We start from the raw sequence: 6000 nt of genomic DNA on the forward strand, positions 1-6000 counted from the left end.
GTTTAACCCACAGCGCCACCTGCGTCCCGCATCCCATGTGTCCAAACACACCGGGAATCCTGTGTCCGGTTCTGGGCACCACAATTTAAGACAGGTATCGAGAAGCTGGAAGGTGCGCAGAGGAGGCGGCCGTGATGGCTCAAGGCCTGGAAACCAAGCCTGATGAGGAGCGGTCGAGGGAGCTGGGTATGCTTAGGCTGGGAAAAAGGAGACTGAGAGAGGAGATCAAACATCTTAAAGGATGTCCCATGGAAGCTTGTTTTCTCCTGCTCCAGAGGGTAGGACTCGAACCCACGGCTTCAAGTTACAATAAAGGAGATTCTGACTCAACATCAGGAAGACCTTTCTGACAGCAAGAGCTGTTTGACTGTGGAACGGGCTGCCTTGCGAGATGGTGGGTTCTCCTTCCTTGGAGATTTTTAAGCAGACATTATTTAGCTATGATGCTGGACTAGATGGTTTTTGGGAGTCCCTGTTCTATGACTCTAAATTAGCAGCATCCCATGTGCCAGGGAGGAGACGTCAGGGGGCTAAACCAGGAAGTTTGGGGAATTTGAGAGAGAGAAAAAAACTCTACAGGATGGGGGGGGGGGGAAAACGCAGTGTGCCTTGACCATGCTCAGCAGCCACAGAAAACTGTCTGCCCTGAGGAGGGGGGTGGCAGGGTGCACGGAATAGAGTATCCTGGAAAAGGGAAACAACTCCACGCTGGTGCATTTTTTATCCTGATGCCCCCAAGTTAAGGGGGCATATGGAGGGGGGAGACCACCATTGTAGGTGTTTGAACAGAAATCTCACATTGTTTTATTTACAGCATCCATTAAGTCGCTTTCCTGCAAATGTCACCAAAGGGAGGCACAGAAAGTACCAACAAAATTAAACATTTACAGTGTTAAAGAGTCAACTGTTGTTGTTGTTTTAGAACGAGCTCGCGACAGAAATACGCAGCGTTCGTTCTTTGCACGTTCGTAAGAAAGAAAGAGAAAGGAAAGCATTAAAACTCAGGCTCCGTTGGAAAGCAAACCAAGAGAGCAGCAATCAGTCGAAAAACCGATCAATCAATCAAAGGCAAGGTCTTTAAAAAAGCGAGATCAGGAGAAGATTTTGCCCTGGTGCTTAAAAGCCAAGGGTGATGGGGGTTGCTCCCTCTTTTGGGGGGAATTGTTCCAGAGATTAGGCCTAACACCCATGGCCACCCCCACCTCTCTAGGCTGGGTGGGCTTCATGGCAGCACCCAGTCTCAGGGCACCTCAGGGCCCCGGAGTCATGATGATGGCGACTGTGGGGTCCCCCCCCCCTTTTGTCTGGCTCTGCACTCAAAGCAGCACCAGGTGGCTGGAGTGAGCCCTCTTTTTAACCCTGTGTTGCTGTGGGGGACATCTGGTGTGCACCAGCCTGTTTTGGACAACAATTCCCCTCAGGCCCAGCCATCACGGCCGTTTAAACTATGTTTTAACGATGTTTTTTGGAACGCTTTTGCTGATTTTACAATAATAATAATAATAATTTATTACTTATACCCCGCCCATCTGGCTGGGCTTCCCCAGCCACCCTGGGCGACTTCCAAAATATATTAAAATACAGTAATACATTAAACATTAAAAGCTTCCCTAAACAGGGCTGCCTTCAGATGTCTTCTAAAAGTCTGGTAGTTGTTGTTCTCTTTGATATCTGGTGGGAGGGCGTTCCACAGGGCGGGTGCCACCCCTGAGAAGGCCCTCTGCCTGGTTCCCTGTAACTTGGCTGCTCGCAGGGAGGGAACCGGCAGAAGGCCCTCGGCGCTGGACCTCAGTGTCCGGGCAGAACAATGGGGGTGGAGACGCTCCTTCAGGTCTACTGGACTGAGGCCGTTTAGGGCTTTAAAGGTCAGCACCAACACTTTGAATTGTGCTCGGAAATGTATTGGGAGCCAATGTAGGTCTTTCTGGACTGGTGTTATGTGATCCCAGTGGCTGCTCCCAGTCAACAGTCTAGCTGCCGCATTCTGGATTAGTTGTAGTTTCTGGGTCACCTTCAAAGGTAGCCCCACATGTCAGCTTCCTCACCTTGGTACAGTATTATGAAAGGTGTGGATTGGAAATACTTCCGCCATAAATAAACAACTACATTTTGAGCTACAACTCCCATCAGCCCCAGGTAGTGTGGCCATTGGGGACTCTCAACTCCCATCAGCCCCAGCCAGTGCAGCCATGTTGGACCATAACTCCCATTAACTTCAGCCCGTGTGGCCATTGGGGACTCCAACTCCCATCAGCCCCAGCCAGTGTGGCCATTTTTGGCCATAACTCCCCGTAACTTCAGCTCATGTGACTATTGGAGACTCCAACTCCCATCAGCTCCAACCAGTGCTGCCATTTTGGACCATAACTCCCATTAACTTCAGCCCATGTGGCCATTGGGGACTCCAACTCCCATCAGCTCCAACCAGTGCTGCCATTTTGGACCATAACTCCCATTATCTTCAGCCCGTGTGGCCGTTGGGGACTCCACCTCCCATCAGCCCCAGCCAGTGTGGCCATTTTGGACCATAACTCCCATTAACAGCCCGTGTGCCCCTTGTGGACTCCAGCTCTCTTCAGCCCCAGGCCAACATAGCTATTTTGGACTGCAACTCCTATCCGGCCAAAATGGCTGTGCTGGCTGGGGCTGATCGGAGGTGGAGTCCAAACCATCCGGAGAGCGACAGGTTGGGGAAGACTGGGCATTGTGGGTCATTCAGAAAGACCCCATCTCAGCCCTGCTAGTTCAGCCAGATAAGCCCACCAGGGTGCAGGGACAGCGCCTGGGGGTCACCATAATACATTTCCCCCAGGGCCCCCCAACTCAGACTTGGGGGAAGTGATATTATGGGGTACTTGTGCGAGAGCCAAGCCTGCATCTCTTTCCCACCCCCCAGCTCTGAGGCAGGGGGGGGAAATCTTGACGAATTTCTGTCATTTCAGAAGCGAGTTCGTTTCCCCAAAAGGTCAGGCAGCTGCTTGTCAGACGGATCAGAAATAACCATCTCTTATTTGGGTTTTGCTACGGTGACGGGGGAAGAGATCCAAAATACCACAGGGACTCAAAATTAGTCAAGGAAATTGCTTTGAAAAGGGCCTCGGCGGCAGGCGAAAGATGCTCTCTTTGCTTTCATGCGCCGCTGCCGCGTTGGTTGGTGGATTGATTTATTTGAGCGCATTTCGCCAGTCCACAAAAGGCCGAGGTGAGGGGCAGGCCACCGTCAAGGACCCCCGGTGCTTTACCCGCAGGATCTGTCCCCTCAAAGTGATCTGCGCCCCCCCAAACCTAGTGTGCTTTGCTGCAGAAAAGAGAACAAGGTGCCTGGATTTCAGCGTGTGGGAAACGGAGGCTCCTGAAGGGAACCTTCTATTGGGGTTTATACTATTTATTTTATTTATTTTGCTACGTTTACATCCAAACTTTCCTTCCAGGAGCTCGAGGTGGCATACACAGTTCCCTCCCCCCACCCCCATTTTATCATCGCAACAGCCCTTTGAGGTACGTTAAGGCGAGAGGCTGTGACTGGCCCTCAAGGTCACCCAGCGAGTTTTATGGCCGAGAGAGAATTCGAACCCTGGTTCCCGAGGTTCTGGTCCCCAACACACTGACCACTACATGGCACAGTTGAGATCCTCTTGGCCAGGACTAGATGGCAGCCAGTCCGGTCGAGGGTGAGGTGGGCACCCTTTTCATGCGCCCTGGTTCCCTTTGGGTTGAGAGTACTGCTTAATGCCAGGGCGGAAGGTACCTGAACCTGCCAGAAACCGTCACTGGGTAAGTGCTTGTGCCACTGGCAAGGAAAAACACACAAGGAAATGGCGGCGGCCATTTTGCGCACGTCCAATTGATGCGCGACCACTGACATGCAGGTCCTTTTGGACCCAGAACAGGGCAGAATGGGCAGGGTGGTTGCCACCTGTATATAGAAAGGAGACCAAAATGCTTGTTTTCCAAAGTTATTCTACTACCAACCTTACTGTATGCTTGTGAAACATGGACTACTTATAAAAACCATCTCCAACTCCTTGAAAGATTCCATCAATGATGTATCAGAAAAACTTTACACATCACTTGGGAAGACAGGCGGACTAATATCAGTGTACTGGAAGAAGCAAAGATCAGCAGTGTCAAAGCAGTGATTCTTCAACATCAACTTTGTTGGACTGGTCATGTTGTGTGGATGCCTGATTATCGTCTTCCAAAGCAACTACTCTATTCCAAACTTAAAAATGGAAAGTGTAATGCTGGTGGTCAACAAAAGAGATTGAAAGACTGTCTCAAGGCAAATCTAAAAAAATGTAGTATAAACACCTACAATTGGGAAACACTTGCCTGTGAGCTCTCCAATTGGAGAACAACCTTTACCAAAGGTGTCATGGGCTCTGAAGACGCTCAAACTCAGGACGCAAGGGAGAAACATGCTAAGAGGAAGGCACGCTTGGCAAATCCACACCGTGATCAACTCCCGTCCGGAAACCTATGTCCCCACTGTGGAAGGACGTGTGGATCCAGAATTGACCTCTACAGTCACTTACGGACTCCCTGTTAAAACCACAAGGACAGACCTGTGCTGTATATGGTTTGCCCTCAAATCTGCCCTGAAGTAAGGCAGAGGGGAGAACATTAAATCTAGCGAGGGTAAAAGACCGTCTGTATTTGGGTACCTGAAGACCTGACAGATAGTTAGCTGGAGAGAAACCTCTCCCATGGTCCCTTATTGCTGGATGTTTGATCATTTTGCTCATGTGGCATTGTAATTCTACGTCCCAGATACGCTGGCGAATTGTAGTCCTGGCTTTCTCGAAGCCTGTCGCTATCAGGGTCTGCTGTGGGATCCCCAAGCCTTTAAGTTTTTCGTGTTTATGGAAGACAATCTTACTTGGCTACGAGGGATCGCCAAAGAAGACGAAGATAGAAAGGATAATTCCTGGATGCCAAGATCCCAGACTAGGGCAAGTACTCTTTGGTGAGAGGACCCCAGCAGAGATTTAAAACCACGTAATACGCAGCAAAGGAAAGCATGGAAATACAGGCTGCTAGATCTTTAAAATAAGCCCTTCCAACTTACGAGAGATGCTCTGGGAACTGGGGTTGGAGTGTCCAGGAGAGGGTCAGAGGGGTTGGGGAAATATCTGAAGGACCCCAAGATACATCTGAGCTTGGGGAAAAGGAGGCTGTAGTCTTGGGAACGGAGAGATGGATTCAGGAGAGGAACTAGGCTGGTCCAGCCCTGTGACTTCAGATGCCCCAGACAGGGAACCCTGTTCCATCCACAAGCAGCCTTGTCTTTGGGCGGGGAGCAGGACTAAGGATAAGCCAGATGTTGAGTTGGCACAGACATCGTCTCTTCAGACAACCTTTATCTCCCAGCAAATACCAAGGCTGGCATGGACAGACCCTTTCAGGCCCACCAAATGGACTCTGGTGGCTTGCCGCATTCAGAGATGTCTTCACCCCGCAGGGGCAGGGGGCCTGTTGCTTCTAGGGTCAACATCTTCGCTTTGGCCTAGCCATGTTCCAAGTCCTCTTGCACATCATCCGAGGTGGTGCCGTCCCCTGGAAGGGCAGTCGGGGAATGCAAAAGGGCAGGCAGCATTGAGTTGCCGGAGATGTATCTTTGAAAAGCTGGTATCGCCAGATCAATTTCTTTAATTTTTCCGACTCGATTAAACTAAACAGTTTTTATCAGATTCTGAACAAATGTGCAGCTGCTCATTACTGCTTGTTCTTATCTTCCTCAGCGGGTCATGCAAACTGCGATTCAGGATAGTGATTTTCATAGGGTAGAGGTTCTATGGTTAGGTCCACGGTACCAAGTCAGGGGCTGAAAAAGTGTGGGAACCGCTGGAACAGAAGGTGCAGGAGGGTGTTGCTTGTGGGGAGAATGTTTTAGCTTTTGGCGGGTGGCGCTGTGGGTTAAACCACAGAGCCTAGGACTTGCTGATCAGAAGGTCGGTGGTTCAAATCCCCGCGACGGGGTGAGCTCCTGTTGCTTGCCAA

The sequence above is a fragment of the Podarcis erhardii genome (assembly GCF_964252035.2).
Source record: "Podarcis erhardii genome assembly, chromosome: 13".
Classification (NCBI taxonomy): domain Eukaryota; kingdom Metazoa; phylum Chordata; class Lepidosauria; order Squamata; family Lacertidae; genus Podarcis; species Podarcis erhardii.